Source organism: Taudactylus pleione, unplaced genomic scaffold (genome assembly GCF_031769625.1).
Source record: "Taudactylus pleione unplaced genomic scaffold, aTauple2 ptg000259l, whole genome shotgun sequence".
Lineage (NCBI taxonomy): Eukaryota > Metazoa > Chordata > Amphibia > Anura > Myobatrachidae > Taudactylus > Taudactylus pleione.
Genome location: NW_028284661.1, coordinates 3,933,722 through 3,951,134, shown reverse-complemented (window position 1 = coordinate 3,951,134; position 17,413 = coordinate 3,933,722). Strand labels below are relative to the sequence as shown.

Genomic DNA, 17,413 nt, shown 5'->3' with positions numbered 1-17,413 from the left:
CACAGCTTAGCGCGCAGCCTGGAGGCCCGGTGAAAATAAAAACAGCCCGCCCTGATTCAGAGCGAACGCTCGCAAATAGCGAGCGCCTCTGAATCAGGGCCAGAGTTCACAGAGCTCCTGACAATAGAACCTATGATACAATAATACTGGCAGCTTAAAGGCCTCACCACCATAAGCTCCTTTGAGACCAATACCTCTCAACTATAGTAGCTCTAAGAGCAGAAAGATTCAAATTCAATGCAATCAATTCATCGCATTTGAAGAAGCTTGTTATTCTGTGCAATGGATACAGTAAATAAGGTAAATGGTTGGTTCCATTCAATATCGATCATTCTAACATTTCTCCAAACCAAATCAGTTGACAAAAGGGTTGTCACTTTTTTCAATTGAGTACTCTGAAGGTTCCAGTCTTAGTCATGGTGCCCCTGAAGCCTGATATAAAACCCCCATTAAAATATTATATGACTCTTAGGGGTAAATATACTAAAGTGAGAGTTTTTAGAAGTGAGTTTTAAAAGTGATGTTGCCCATAACAACCAATCAGATTCTACTTAACATTTAACTAGCACCATCTAGAAGATAACAGCTAGAATCTGATTGGTTGCTATGGGCAACATCACTTTTAAAACTCACTTTTAAAGACTCTCACTTTAGTAAATTTAGCCCTTAGGATTAGAGAACTGTGCATTTGGACTTTAAAAATTGTCCTTCAGAAAGAGGAAAAGACTTTTTGCCATCTTAAGAGTCATTAGATGATTGGCAACTTCTGTGTCATCATAGATCAGATGGATAACTTAATTTACTGCACATTCTTCTCTGTTATAGGAAGTAGTGGGAAAACTCATCAAAAAGGGAGTAGTCAGATCATGGGCCGCATATTCTCTGATATTTAATGCTGAGCAGGATTGCAGGGAAAAACAGATTGGGACAGATGCAGAATTATAGATGTTTCCACATTGCGTGTATGGAAATATATGGAAATGTTTGAACATATGCAGGGTTGCATGGATCTTTGTGGTGCACCGATCAACTATTTGTATGCATGGTTTGATAATAATCATCCCTAGTGGACACTTGCAAATGGGGTCGGACTGCTTTGGGGGGGGTGGGGATATCCCCCTGGGAGGGGCATACCGAATCATAGCCCTGCCCTCTACCATGGTGGGGCAGGGCCACTATCATACAGGTGAGGGCTGGCTGGGCTGGTTCCATATTAAATTACTTGATGGTGCCCAGTATTTGTTTAGGCTAAATGGGCCATGAAGAAGTTTTCTTTTGTGTGGTGGGGCGTCTAATCCCTCTCTCATTCCTTATGAGCTTCAAAGCTATGTGCAGCCAGCAGGAGTTGCCAGTTTTTAGATGCGGCTTGCAGGGCTACAGCGGAAGTCAGAGTCAGGGGCAGATTGGCCATAGAGGGCATCTTGAAGTGTTTTAATTTTGTGGCGGTCTACTTGATCTGGGCCCTCCATCAATTGCAAGGGGGCAGGGGCAGCCCCAATAGGATATGCTTACTTGTGGCTGATTCTCCCTGTACTCCTCGGCTATTAAAAGTGCTGTGCCGTAGACCCTCAACCTGCCTGATAACTGGGTGCTCTGGCTGCACTCAAACTATGCACCTTGTGTGTGTAGCCACATTAACCTATGGCTAAAAGAAGAGTTGGTAATAATATAGAATATATAGGGTAACACAAATATATTGGGAGTAGCTGTCTGGCACCTCAATGTATTTGTACATTAAGGACATTTGGTATGTGTTAAATGTTGGATATATATAGGGATGTTTTCAGTGAAGTATAATTTATTTCAGGCATGTAATATTGTGCAATGTATACAGTATATGAAGATTGTGAGGGGGTAAGCAGAAGCCACAGCAGAGGCAGAGCATACATAATAAGACTTGCGCTGCAGGGTGAGGACACGGGGCACGAGGACAAGTGGAAGATGCTAGAATCAGCATGAGTGCTGGATAAGGCAGGAGCATGTGCTGCTGGCAGGAGAGGGTAAGTCACGCAACGCTAAATTGAGGATATAAGAGCTGCGCTGGTGCTAAGGAGTTAGAATGCGGTTCCCCCCTCCAGTGGCCACATCACTACTCCCCAGCGCTGTAGAATAGTAGCGCACAGAAGGTACGCGATAGTGGCGTCAGTGTGGGGCTTCTGAGAAGGCAGCTGGCTGTGTCACAGGCAGAGCTGCCAGGCGGTGTCAGTAGAAAGCGGCAGTGGCAGCTGAGATAGTGAGTCCTCCTGTGGGTCCGCAGTGAAGAGAAGCCGGCACCTTTCTGTAAGAGACGGCGGAAGCAGCTGTGAGTTGATTGGGAGTCAGCTTGCAGCCAATAAGAGCCGGAGGACAAGAGGCGGGGCAGCCCTGTGACGGGTGAGTGGCAGCAGCAGCCCTGAGAGTCAGGCACAGCCAGAAGCGGATTGGGAACTTAAAGCGGCCTTGGAAAAAATTCTGAGAGTGGCCTCATTCAAATTTAAACTGTATGTGCCCCAACACAAACATGCTAGCAAACAGTCAACTTGACAGCCATACAACACAGAGAGCATCTTTGTGCATGCCTCTTGGCCCCCAACCCTCTCCCTGTATAGAGTTACACTGCCGTCTCCTGAGCCCCGGCTTTTCTATTCTCAGTGCTGCTGCAGGGCATCAGGGCCCAGAGTTGATCCTAGCGACAGCCATCTCTAGCTGTTGCCTGCATGTATTGTGATGTCACAGCCCTATATATAAAGGATGCCCAGCTACTGGCAGCCATTTTGTGGCTACAGCCATCTCTAGCAGCTGCCTGCATGTATTGTGATGTCACAATGCAGGTCACAGCTCTATATAAAGGATGCCCAGTGACTGGCAGCCATTTTATGGTGACATTTTGTCCTACATTGATACTCTCTGAGTAGTTCCTGCTTTATTTAGGTGACTTTGGATAACAACTACTGATATGAACTTTGGATTATATCATCCAATAAGGTCCTGAACAGCAACATCTTCAAAAAAGAATCTGAATAACATCTTCAGGTAAGGACTTTATAACAAATTTTGCCCTGTCACCCTTACCCCTTCAGACACCTCCCTCAATCCTCCACTAGAGCGAGTGGCATGAAGCTTGGGACGTGCTATTCTGGGTTTACCAGCCTACAAGATACATTTTTGAAACAATGAAGATAAGTATTTAATATCAGATTTAGTCAGAGGGAGTAACATCCAGCTGTCTATGAGTTGAGAGATAACCACCAATAGGGGGTTAAAATTGATTGAATATAGTTTTGATAATTGAGAGGGTATATGTATACCCAAACACTTGAATTGTGATTTTTTTTCTTAATATAATTTAAAGTTTGATCTAATGGTGAAATATCCATATCTCCCGACAATAACATAAGTTCTGATTTTTTAATGTTGATTTTGTACCCAAAAAACTGGCCAAAACCTGAGATAATATCTAAAACGATAGGCAATGCGTGAGTAGGGGTAGACAGAAATAGCAGCATATCATCTGCAAACAGTGCCAGACGTAAGTCTACTTGTCCTATCTTTATGCACTGATACAATGGGGATTGTCTGATTGCTATTGCTAGCGGTTCCAGAGCTATTGCGAATAGCAGTGGTGATAGTGAGCAGCCTTGTCTAGTACCACGTTGTATACTAAAAGGGGTCGTCAGATATCCATTGCAAGAAATTTGTGATTATGGTTTAGTATAGAGTGTTCTAATGAAAGAGACAAATTCAGATGGGATACCAAACCTTGACATTGTGTCGTATAAATGATCCCAAAGGACCATATCGAATGCTTTTTCAGCATCAACCGACAAGATCGCTCTGGGATGAGAATTTATGTCTGGCAATTGATGAGTAGCATGTATTACTGAGAGTACTTTGCGTATATTCACTATTGAGCTTCTGCCCATAATAAATCCCGTTTGATCAGGGTCAATTATTGTAGGCAGAACTTGTTTTAACTGCTCCGAAGTATTTTGGTAAGGAGTCTGTGATCAATATTTAGAAGTGAGATTGGCCTATAAGAACCTGGGTTACACAATTCCCATCCTGATTTAAGGATCAGCTTGAGAATCGCAGAGTGGAAATATAGAGGCATAAGCTTATGTGTTAATATATGGTTAAACAAAGTTACTAGTGTAGGGACAATTTTTGGGGACACTAATTTGTAAAAATCTGCCGTAAGGCCATCAGGACCAGGTGCCTTACCACCTTTTAAAGCTGAAATTGCCTTTTTGACTTCCAAGTCAGTTATCGGAGCAGTTAAAATGATTCTTCTAATTTAGGTAAGGGTATGCCTTCCCAAAAGGAAGAAGTATTAAAAGTACGTTGTACCGGATTTGAGTAAAGATCATTGTAATAATCTTTTAGAACCTCAGCTAACTGGATACTGGTAGACGTATATGTGCCATCTGGTAATTTTTGGGGTTGAACCACCATTGGTGGAGATTGGCTCTTTAACAGGTTAGATAATAATTTACTGGTTTTGTTTCCAAATTAAAAAACTTTTTTGAACGAATATGACTGCTCCATTTTGGAGAAAAGAGTAACAAAATGTGCTTTGGTGTTAAGGTAAGTAATTTTGTTAGTAGGATTAGGGGATAGTTGATATTCCTGGTAGGCATTTGTGAGCAGCCTTTAGGCCTCTATATAATCAGCAGAGATTGATTTTCTCTGTGCAGTGACATAAGAGATGATAGAACCCCGTGATGACTGCCTTAGACGCCTGCCAAAACAGCAGTGGATCAGTCTCGGCAGAAGTAAAATTATTTATTTTATATTCTTCCCACGCAGCTTCTACCTTGTTTCGAAATTTAGAGTTAGCGAATCCAGAATGGTTTCTCCATATTCTGTAGGGGCCCATATCCATGTCTGTGTGAAAATCTAACCAGACCAGTGCATGATCTGATAAGCATATTGATTCTATTTCAACACATGACACCTTAGGAAACAACATAGTGGATTAGAACATGCAATCTATCCTGGATAGCGATCCATACGCTGCAGATGGACAGGTAATTCCTTATCTGTTGGATGATGTGTTCTCCACATATCCAGGGCCACAACTAGGGGGGGGGGGGCTAGAGGTGCGCGTGAACCGGGTGCCGGAATGCAGGGGGTGAAAAAGGGCTGACTCACGGTGGCTTGGGGGCTGCAGATTCAGAAGATGGCCATCCAAAAATGCCGCCGCCAAGGAGGAGACAGATGCTAGAGGTCCTTACTGGACCTCTAGTGTCTGTCTCCTCCTTGGCGGTGGCCATTTTTGGATGTCCATTTTCAGCAGATTCCATGCAGACTAGCTGTCCGCATGGGCTCTGCTGAGAACGGCCATCCAAAATGGCCGCCACCAAGGAGCAGACAGACACTAGAGGTCCTACTGGACCTCTAGTGTCTGTAGGCCAGTGCAAGTGCCGGGAGAAGATGCTGAAAGCTGCATCTTCTCCCGTGAAACCCCCTGGCAACAAGCAATAAACCCCATAGCAACAAGCATGAAACCCCCTGGCAACGAGCATGAAACCCCCTGGCAATGAGCATGTAACCCCCTGGCAACGAGCATGTAACCCCCTGGCAATGAGCATGTAACCCCATGACAACGAGCATAAACCCCATGGCAACTTGCATAAAACCCCATGGCAACGAGCATAAACACCATAGCAATGAACATGAAACCCCCTGGCAATGAGCATAAACCCCCTAGCAACGAGCATGAAACCCCCTGGCGACGAGCATAAACCCCATAGCAATGAGAATGAAACCCCCTGGGAACGAGCATGAAACCCCCTTGCAAGGAGCATGAAACCCCCTGGCAACGAGCATAAACCCCATAGCAATGAGCATGAAACCCCCTGGGAACGAACATGAAACCCCCTTGCAAGGAGCATGAAACCCCCTGGCAACGAGCATGAAACCCCCTGGCAATGAGCATATAACCCCTTGGCAACGAGCATGTAACCCCCTGGCAACGAGCATGTAACCCCATGACAACGAGCATAAACCCCATGGCAATGAGTATAAACCCCATGGCAACGAGCATAAACGCCATAGCAACGAACATGAAACCCCCTGGCAATGAGCATAAACCCCATAGCAACGAGCATGAAACCCCCTGGGAATGAGCATGAAACCCCCTGGCAAGGAGCATGAAACCCCCTGGCAACGAGCATGAAACCGCCTGGCAACGAGCATGAAACCCCCTGGCAACAAGCATGGAACCCCTGGTAATGAGCATGAAACCCCTGACAATGAGCAGATAATTATAAAGTCATTAGAAGCCTTACTGTGGGGCATAAAATGGTGTCGGGCAAATAGTAAGTGACACTTTGGTAATAGGCATTACAGTGTGTGGCATAATGTGTAATGGGCATTATTGTATGTGGAATAATGTAAGTCACTATACCAGGGATGTCTGAGTAGTGCACTGCCTTATGGAGGAGCAAGGACAAAATCCAGGTACGGGAAGGGAGGGGGCGCAAAATTGCTGCCTTGCACTGAGTGACAGATATCCTACTTGCGGCCCTGACATATCCAACATGTTTAATCTTTTCAGCAACACGGGAATACCTAATTTAGGGGGTTTTCCTGTACTCCTGTGTGGGAATTGTTTATCAAGTTGTATGGATGTAATGAGGTTCAAATTTCCGCAAACAATAAGAGGAATATCAGTAAATGGCTGTAATAAAGCTATTAAGTTTTGAAAGAATATTTTCGAATATATGTTGAGTACATATATATTACATAAAATAAGTTTTTGGCGGGCTATTTTCACTACAAAATATAGCTTCGGATTAAATACAAAAGTGACATTAATTTTAAGAGAAAAAAGAGCAGGATTACTTCTCTTGGTCACCAACCCAAATATACAGAGATATTTATGGTAAAATGGGGGGGGGGGGGGCATTATAACCTTAATTATTGGACCAAAACCGCAGGTCAGATTAGCAGTATGGGAATTTATTTCTTTTTTTTATATAGGTTATATTACAGACCCTTAGTGTATCAACATAATATGTAAAGATAGAACAATGAGAATATTTGTCTAACGCTAAATATGATTCCCAATTAATTTTTGCTAACAGAAACTCTTCAATAGAAAACTCAGCAAATAATAAACATACAGGTGTATGAGTAACATACTAGAGAGAAAACTAAAAAGCGTAATGCCTTGAAAATCATGGGTTTTCAGGAGAATCATATGTATCTCCGACAGCTGCAGCTTCTTCAGTCAAGTAGGCTCTGGCGTCAGCAACTGTAGTGAAATCCACATATGAGGATCCATTGTAGAGGCGAAGAAGAGCCGGGTAAAGTAAAGCAAACTTTTTCCCTTGCTGTATTAAACGACTGCAGAGGGGGGAAAATTCCTTCCTTGCTTTCGTCAGTTCAGCCGAATAGTCTTGGAATAAATATATTTTTGCACCATCCCAGTTCAGGTTGCGGTGGCTTCTGGAAGCGCTCCAAATAGCTTCTTTATGTATATAATTTAGGCATTTGAAGACGACAACACGTGGTTTGGCATCAGGTTGCGTGCGTTGTGGACCAATACGGTGTGCCCTCTCCACAATTAGATCTTCACTGATGTCAGGAATTTTTAGGAGCATGGGGCAGAGTGTTCCGAATAAAATCAAATAGCGCAGTTCCCATTTATTGCCTCCGGGAGGCCTACTAATCTGAGATTGTTTCTCCTTGATCTGTTTTCCAGATCATCAAGCTTATTCCAGATCTGATGCTGGGATTTTTCTTGTTTAAATTGTGTTGTTTTTAATTTAGAAACATCTGTAAACAATTCTCCCACTCTACACTCTGGGCCTGATTCAGACCCGTTCGCGAGCGCACAGCGCTCGCAAGCGGGTCGATGTTCCCCCACTGTGCACTCGCTGCATGCGCGAGCCCAGTGAGCGACGGCAGCTCCGTCGCTCCGGGGCTCACTACAAGACGGAGTGGCTGTCGATGTTGATTGACAGCTCGCCCCGTTTTGTAGGCGAGGAGGGGGGGCGGCTGCACAATTGCAGGCATTCCCTTAGGAACGCCTGCCGTTTGTGGGCGGCCCTACTGACATCACTCGTGGTGTCAGTAGTGGACTTCCTGCTCTATTAGAGCAGGAAGTCCACTCGGGTTTGCGGGAGCTGAGACCCTCCCGCAGGGTCTCGACGCAAGCCCGATGGTCGCGATAATCGCGACCATCGCCAGGCCACTCGCACTAGCTGTGGGTGGTCACCCACAGCTTTGCGAGTGGCCTGGAGGCCGAAACAAAAAACCCTGATTCAAAGCGAGCGCTCGCAAACAGCGAGCGCCTCTGAATCAGGCCCTGTGTTTCTTGTATTTGTCTAGTGAGATGTGTAATTTGTTTTGTAATATTTGCCATTTGCGCATCAAGCAGTGGGCCAATAGCATCTCTGATAGCTGAGAACATGTCCCCATATTTGACAGGTTTGTCTGAGGATGGCATTACCTGGGTAGATGCAGAGGAAGATTCAATTGTCTCAGCCTCTATACGTCTCTGTGTGCTGGTATCTCTCTCTGGGGAAGAAGGTGTGGAGTCATCTTTGTCAGCAGCAGTGTCAGGCGCCATATTGAATTCCCCCTTGCGGCTCTGGCGGTTCTTCCTGCGCGGCATAGGAGAGAGTAAGTACCTCTCCATGCAGCGATCAGTGATCTCTGGGGCACAGTGTGAGTTCTGGTGTCGGGGGGAAGCCGAATAGCGGCCATGTAATAGCGGAGTCAGGGAGGTGGTAACGGAGCTGCTCTGTGATGCGACTCACATGCCGGAGCCGGAAACCGGAAGTCTCCTGGTTTACGTTATTATATAAGGTTTGTTTTCTCATAACTTGCCACTAGTTAAAGTTAGTATTCTGAAGACTAGAGTACAAGAATGCCAAATTAAGTATCCGTAAGTTAGTTTAATAATAGTATTGTATTTTGATTGCTGGCAATCTACATAGCGTGTGTTTCTGTTAGTTTGATAAACGGATCTTCATATGTGCCATGTATGTTTTGATGATTATGTAATATTTCCCTCACCCCTTTTATGAGAGAGGAGGAGTCAATAAAATGTTGAGGAGGGGAGGTCTGGTGGCTGGGACCCACTCTATTAATCCTCAGAGGTGAATCATACTTACCTACTCTCCCAGGAGGCTCACAAAATTTTGGGGAGCCCCCCCATCCCCCCGAAAAAGTATCCACATTTCCCAAAAAGCAGCCCCCAGGTGCATGCATACCCTGGAATTCCACAGAGGCACTCACCCAGCGGCTGGAAATGCTTGGTGCCCACTGCTGGCTAACTCATGCCCGGTCGTGAATGAGAAGATGGTCTCTAGGGGTCTGCAGGCGGGGGAGGGGAAGAGACGGATGAGTTCTGCTGCAGCGACTGGGAGGGGCACCAGCAGCCACCAATCCCAAGGGAGTAGTAGATCAGGAGGGGATGGGCTGATCTGCAAAGCACAGTCATTGCTGGCTGGTCCCTTGGGAGGGGTCAACCACCATGAACAAATCATGTTGGCTTCAGCCATTAATATGCCAGGACCGACTCCAATTAGGTGGGTCAGGTCACATATTTAAAAAACAAAAAACAGAAAAATAAATTTGAATTCAGTGGCCCCATAACACTCTGGCCCACCGGGAAAACTCCCTGTGAGGTCTATGGCCATTCCGCCCATGTTCACAGCTGTGATGAGCAGGCAGTGAGTAATTAACCCCCAGCACCCACACAAACACCCTCAGACTTAACCCAGAAGATTTATAGGGATATATGTTCATATCCTGGGAGCATAGGAGTTACTAGAAACATAGCTTACCAATAAATCCTCCCTAAAAGCAGTCCTGCCGCAATAAATAGACATTTATCTAATAAGGAGCCTCTAGCTATTACATATTGGAAGAACTGTAAAGATTACCCTTTAGACTATATCAAGGGAAATCTGTTGAATACATTCTGCAGCTCCAATTCAGTGACATACACAGTAAACCAGTGCTGTATACTCCAAATTTCCAAAGGCAGCTGCAGTATATCAAAGTATCGAGTATGGCTCCTGCTGAAGGTAGCTGTTAATTGAAAAGCTACAGTGTAAAAAGTGGAAAGACAGGAGGGATAGTTCCTCATTACTTTTGCTTATTGAGACATTAACCTCAAGTTAAATTGTACAATAGCAGGGGAAATTAATCATTTTATAGACTGTCAGCCTTATTCTTTGGCTTTTGCATAACTTCATAGGGAATTCCATTATAAGGTGGATGTATTCGTCTAGGTATCAGCATATATACTGTGCATGAAGTTACCTTATCACCACACAGATTGTACTTACCTTAAATTGTGGTGCAGCCATACCCCTAACAACATCAAGAAGATGTCTCATAATAAGGGTAAAGGACAATTGGACATACAACAGGGACATTATCTGGAATTTATGAACTGAGTTGGAAGTGTATTAAAACATTGATACATCGAGCACCATCTGATGTGAACACAGGGCCTGATTCAGAGCCGCTCGTAAGCGGCCGCTCGTTCGCTCCGAGCGATGTTCGCACAACTGCGCATGCGTATGGGTTGTAATTAGGGATGTGCAGGCTCGGATAGGTTCGAGTTTGCACGTGGAGTTCGGATTTTTCCCTCCAAAAAAACGGAACTCAGAACGAGGCAAAACGTCATCTTACATGGACGAACATCATCATTCCTGGACAAAAGACCAGGAATGATGATGTTCGTCCATGTAAGATGACGTTTTGCCTCGTTCTGAGTTCCGTTTTTTTGGAGGGAAAAATCCGAACTCCACGTGCAAACTCGAACCTATCCGAGCCTGCACATCCCTAGTTGTAATACGCATGCGCGCACCAGTCATTGCGGTCGGAAATTGTGTGCTCGCAAAATATTGAATGCCTGCTAATTTGAGTGACAGAATGAGGCGTTTGTGGGTGGTAACAGGGGAAGGTGCTTGAAAACGGGGAGTGGAGATCCAAACGCAGGCGTGCCAAACGGTCAAAACGGGCGTTTTAAGGGTGTGCATAATTAACAAAGCAGCGTCATCGACCACGTCACTTGGTTGTCTTTTAGCCTGAACTGTTCGCATGATTGCGGTAGGAAAATGCTACCACAAGCACTGCGAGCAGTTCATACGCCATTCGATGTACTCGATTAATCTAATAAATAGCGGAGATGACGTAGGATGCGAGCGGCCAGGGGGCGTTTTTAAAAAAATAGCGAGCGCATGTTTCGTTCGCTCGTTCAGACATAGAGGCGTCAACAGACCGCAAAGAGCGAGCGCTCAATTTAAATAGCCGCCCCTTTTTCTGAACAAGCAAGCGCAAATAGCGTCCGGCTCTGAATCAGGCCCACAGTGCTTGAGGTAGCTTTACCCTACCTCAAGCATTGCGAGCAAATCAGTGTAAAAATAAGTCAAGTGACGTGTACTATGAAGCTGCCTGCTAATTATGCACGCCTCTTAAACGGCGTTGAAACACTCAGACATGCCTGCGTTCGCATCTCCAACCCCCCGTTATTAGTGTCCTGCCCCTGTTACCACCCACAAATGGCCTCTCCTGTCACTCATTACCCTGGGCTGCCTTTGCTGGGCCGCTTGCGAATGCACAGCGCGAGTGAGCGGCTCTGAATCAGGCCCTAAATCTTTCGGACTAGGATTATTCATAAATTTAGCCCTTGGCTTGTATTACCCTATTGTTAGGGCATAGAGGTCTAGTATATTAAGTATGCATTCAGAGTATCCATAGAAATATTATTTATTTAATGTACTGTATATCAATTGCAATGTATGTATAAATATAATATGAATATATCCTTTACCATTATTCTGCATAAAAGTAACTTTTAATAGTTGATTACAGTATTTTACTTAAGCAGAGTGTTAAGATATACCTGTGGAAGGAGAAAACTATGTGAAAAGTATAATAATATTGTTGTTTGTATATTGAATATTTATTACCCAATACACTATCAAAAGGTTTACCCGAGCAAACCTCAAAACCAGCTTGGGTGGAGGCCCTGATATTAAGATTCACTTCTGATATTTAGTAACCTAGTGTTCCCTTTAAAGAGTAAAAAGGGGGTTACATTTTGGAGGTGCACTGCTGCGATACGAGGGTTACCCAAAGTAGTAAAATAAAAATGGAGTATTTTAATGGGAATGACCTTTACTTATGGTGTCAGAGGAAAGGGGTAAACCCAAAAAGGTGCTTTGCTGTAGGAAGAAATTTCTCTGAATTCACAGATGAACATGAAGTTAAACAAGTAAGAACATTGTATGGTATAGTACAGCCTCATATCGTTGATAAATGGAGAGGAGAGTTAGGATTAGTGTGCGCCATGCTGATGAAACAGAAAGAGATCTAGGGCTCTATTTACTACAATCCGCATATTGAATGCGGATTGTAGTGTGATATTACCGAGTGAATTCGCATTGCGAATTCAGGCAATATCATAGGGATTTACTATAAATCCCTTGCAGGGACAGAGCTTGCGATAAAGCTCTGTCCCTGCGGATCCCATCCGCACTCTAGTTGCGGTATTTTCGGAAAAAATACCGCGACTAAGAGCCCGCGCATGCGCCGACCGACCACCGCTACTACCCCCCCACCGATGCTAAGCCCCACCCCCCGGTGCTAAGCCCCTCCCCCCGTGATCACGAACCCCCGCGACTCCCCCCCGTGACCCCCCCTCCCTTCATTACACTTACCTGCATCCTCCTGGCCTCCGGTGATCTTCTCCTGGCTTCCCGATCAGGTGATCTCCCATACTGCACTGGGGCCTGATCACCTGATGACCGGGCCCCAGTGCACTGTGGGAGACCAGCTGACCGGAGAGGAGCCATCACCGGAGGCCCGATCACCGGTCCCTGGATTCCGGTAAGTAAAAAAAATATGTTTCATTTTTTTTTTCTTTTTTTTACAGTAATCAGCTTACGGTCTGCTTAGACCACATAGCTGATTACTGGTACCGGCTCCCGCCTCTGCTCTCCTCGTTAGGGCAGAGTGGGAGCCCGGTAACCGGGGGAGACCCTGGATAACGCTACCTCCAGGTGGCGTTATTATCACAGGGCTTCCCCCGGTATTTTTTTACAATTTATTTTTAGTAACTATGGTCGGATCACATTTCCCATTACAATTATGGGAAATGCGATCTGCTTTACTAAAAATAAGTGATACTTAGGGGTTGGAGTAGAATTTTACTAATTATACTCCAATTGCCCTATAGTAACTACAGTTGAAACTAAAATAATGTGAAAAGGGTGTGAAAACACCCTTTTTCACTTTATTTTAGTAAAAATAATGTTAATAAATAGAGCCCCTAGACCCTAATCTTGTCCCAATGATGATGATTGCTGATTGTAATTCTGGGAGGAGGTGGAATATAATATGGCCCATTGAGGGGGAGCAGGAGGAGGCAGAGTCACCGTTACAAAAAACAAGCCCCTCTAGAGATAATGATGAGAGAGGAGGAGGTGATGCAACTAATAGTGAGGAAAAATGTGGAAGCCAATTTGAGACTATTATAGAAAGGATGGTTACACAGTTAGAAATATGGCACTATGAAGGGAGTTATAGAAAGTTGAGAATATTCTCGGGTATACAACCAGTACCAGCCGGAGAGGAAACGTTTGATGCATGGAAAGTGGTGGCGGTACAACAAACCGGAGAATGGAAGTGCCCTGACCATATTAAAAAGCAGAGAGTAGTAGAGAGCTTGAGGGGGCCCAGCTATGGGGGTTATTTAGGCTACCAGACGGAGTAATCCTGATGCCACCATAGAAACTTGGAAAATTGGATTATGCGTATGGGACTCTGGAAGATGTGGGAGATTTGATCTCTAGGCTACATCATACTGTACCTTTCAAGAACCTGGGAAAAATTGAGTACTTACCCGTTTAGATTAGATAAACTATTATACAAGATAGTGGAGAAAGATGGGTTGAAGAATCAGGGGCGCTGAGAGGGGGGGGAGCGGGTACAGATTACCGGGGCCCGGGCTTCCTGAGGGGCCCCGGCGGGGGCCCGGGTCTGGCGCTGCTCCCCCTCCCTCACAGCAGCCCAGCACACAGCGTGTGCTGAGCTGCAGTGGAGACTGCTCGTGGCTGCTGAGCAGCAGCCACAGCAGTTTCCTATGCCTGTGGGGGGGGAGCGATCACACTGATCGCTCCCCCCCTGGCTTTGAGCGGGCCTGTGAAAAATGAAGACATTGATGAGAGTAGGATGAAACAACTATTGAGAGGTGCTTTGACTACAGACCCAGTGGCACAGACGATCAGGAGCTCGGAAGTGAGGAAACCACCTCCTTCTTTTAAAGAGCTTATGCAAGAAATCAAACAGGATGAAATGCTCATAGACATGCGGGAATGTACAGTGAAGAAAGTAAAAGTAGTAGTGCCAACCCTTGAACAAAATTAATTTGAGGAGAGGATAACCAAATTAATGGAGGAGCAAAATAAGAAGATATATCAAATTATACAATCACAGACTTCTATACAGCCTCCAAGGGGAGTATCCTCTAGTATGCCTAGTAGCGGAATGGGTAGAGGAATTCGGCCTGTGACAAGGGTGTTTCCGATGTGGACAAATAGGACATCAAGCCTTCCAGTGTAGCCTGAATTTAGGTGTTAGCGATAATTCCACTAGCAACAGTGATGGTGGTAGAGAAAGAATAGGGCTTGAAAATGGTCGGGGGAGGTCTGTGACCCCCTCACAGATCCCCTAGAAATAAGTTTAAGTGCAATGGGGAGTACATGATGGAGTGGGATCTTACCAGAAGGTCTTATGGGACCCATCCCCAAGATGTCAGCTAAGATAAATGGGCAGCCATATAACATCTTATTAGACAGTGGTTTCTATAATTTTTGAGTCATGGTACAGGAATAATATACCAGAAATCCCTATACAGACATTAACTGGATTGGTTATTTGGGGATTAACCGCTGAAAGGTACCCGTACCTAGGATATGTACAAGTAACCTTAGAGCTCACTGACCCTGTTGAAGGAGGTTGTTTGTCCCTTTCATTGCACTAATTTGCCCTGAAATTCTCATAAGGGGAGGTGATCTGCCCATAATTATAGTAACAAATACTAATTTGTACCACTGTCTATCTGAGTGGTGCCAGAATGAGGATAGCAGATCTCGAACTAATGTTTTGACCATTCCAACCGAAGAGGTGGAACCACTCAAGATCAAAGGAAATGAATCTGACCGATTTACCTTTTGTTTTCAGGAAAGTGACATCTCCCCATTGGACCGCGAAGGGTTGATGATTGAAATAACCAAGAGAAATCAAGTGTTTTCCCTGGTAGAATGGGGCCTAGCGGTAGCAAATGGAGTGGAACATTGTATAAGACTAACAGACGAGACCCCATTCCATGAGCGATCCCGCAGAATAGCCCCCACAGACTTTGATGCTGTCTGGCTCCATTTAAAAGGGCTTTTGGAAAATCAAGTGATCATTGAGTCCCGTAGTCCATACGCCCCACCTATAGTGGTAGCCAGGAAAAAGAGTGGGGAAATTAAGGTGCACGTAGATTATAGGACATTAAATCAGCGTACCATACCTGATCAATATACGGTACCTAAGATAGATGAGGCTCTAGATTGCTTCCTGGTTAGTAACTGGTTTTCCGTCTTAGATCTAAGAAGCGGATTTTACCAGATTCCCATGAGCCCCAATGACAGGGACAAGACAGCTTTCATATGCCCATTGGGATTTTTTTAATTTCTCATGATGCCACAAGGTATAAAATGAGCCCTTCAACCTTTCAAAGAACCATGGACCAAATAGTAGGGGATATGAACTATCGAGAAGTCATTGTTTACCTTGATGACATCATAGTCTTTGGTAATACGCTTGAAGAACACAATAGACATTTGTTAAAGGTCTTAGATCGACTGGAAGAGAGAGGATTAAAACTATCAGTGGACAAATGCCAACTCTGTCAATCATCCGTCAAATACCTGGGTCACATTGTAAATCAAGAGGGTATAGCCACTGACCCTGCCAAGGTGGAGGCGGTGAATAATTGGCCCTGTTCTAAAAAAAGTTAAGGATTTACGTTCATTTCTCAGGTTTTGCGTGCATTATCGCTGCTGTCCCCCAACACTCAAAAATCGCTACACCATTGACAGACTTAACAAAGGTATATCCTCCTGTGAGGAAAAGCAAAGGAATGGATTCAAAGGAGAAAAATAGCCCTAATCTGTATAATAAAGTTAACAAACCCTTTGGGACTAGATGAACCCCTGAATGCAAAAAAGCTTTTGATGAGTTGAAAGCCTGCTTAACGAATGCACCCGTGTTGGCATAGGCTGACCCCACTTTGCTGTATAACTTGCATACCAACTACAGCAGGTAGATTTAAGACCTATATCGTTTGTCAGTAGAGGCTTATCTAAAAGTGAGAGAAGATACCCTACCCATAAACTTGAGTTCCTGGCCTTAAAATGGTGCATGGTCAAAAAGTTTCATGACTGCTTGTATGGAGTGTCATTCGAGGTGCATACGGATAACAGTCCGCTAACTTTATATACAGACCACAGCTAGGTTGGATGCCACAGGGCACAGATAGATGGCGGCCCTCGCCCTCTATGACTTCAAATTTAAATATAGGCCTGGAGTGAACACAGGTGCTGACACTATCTAGAATACCCGATCAATCAGCTGATGAAGGAAAAGATGAGTGTGTGGAAGTGTCGGTTGGTGATATCAAAGGGATGTGTCGCATGGTCAAAATTAAATATGAGAATGGGTGTGAACCAATTATTTGCTTTGGGGAGTCTCCACAAACTCTATCCCTATCATATTGCTGGCTTAGTGTGGTGGAACTGGAGGGAATGTCTAAAGATAATCACCGGCAATTACGATCTGAACAAATACAAGATCCAGATATAGGATATATATATTCATTAATGACTACAAAGGCAGCCCTGCCAACCCCAGGTCCAAAGTCATAAAACATCCAGATGTTAGTAAAACAAAGAAGAAATTTGTACATTAAAAATGGGATTTTATACCAAAATACAATGAGAGCACATGGTAGTGGAAAATCCCAGCTAGTTTTGCCCCAGAAATTCCAGGTCTTGGTGATGCAGGGATTGCACGACAACCATGGGCATCTGGGATTTGAAAAGACCTTGGATTTAATATCCAATAGATTCTATTGGCCCAACATGAGAACCGAAATTGAGAAATATTGTCACACATGTGGAAATTGCCTTGTACGAAAAACATTACCAGCTCGGGTAAACCCATTGGTCACAAATCAAAGCAATGGTCCCATGGAATTAGGCCCTCATTCAGAGTCGATTGCTAGATACAGCGGTCGCTCTGAATGAGGGTTGCCACTTGTGGTGTGAAGTGCGGCCTCCTGGTCGCTGGCTAAGCTGTGGGTTACCACCCACAGCTCTAGCGAGGGACCAGGTTGATGGTCGCATTAGTCAGGACC

At 44.7% G+C, this 17,413-nt stretch overlaps 1 protein-coding gene and 1 long non-coding RNA gene across 2 annotated transcripts in view; one reads left to right on the top strand and one right to left on the bottom strand.

Moving 5' to 3' along the window:
- LOC148514763 (uncharacterized) overlaps positions 1–7,266 on the bottom strand; it is a 42,228-nt gene extending 34,962 nt beyond the window's left edge. Inside the window, exon 1 of the long non-coding RNA XR_015879463.1 lies at positions 7,126–7,266. This is a non-coding gene — a long non-coding RNA (uncharacterized LOC148514763). The remainder of the gene's footprint in view (positions 1–7,125) is intronic.
- CEP85L (centrosomal protein 85L) overlaps positions 1–17,413 on the top strand; it is a 309,647-nt gene that overhangs the window by 29,098 nt on the left and 263,136 nt on the right. The window lies entirely within an intron of this gene.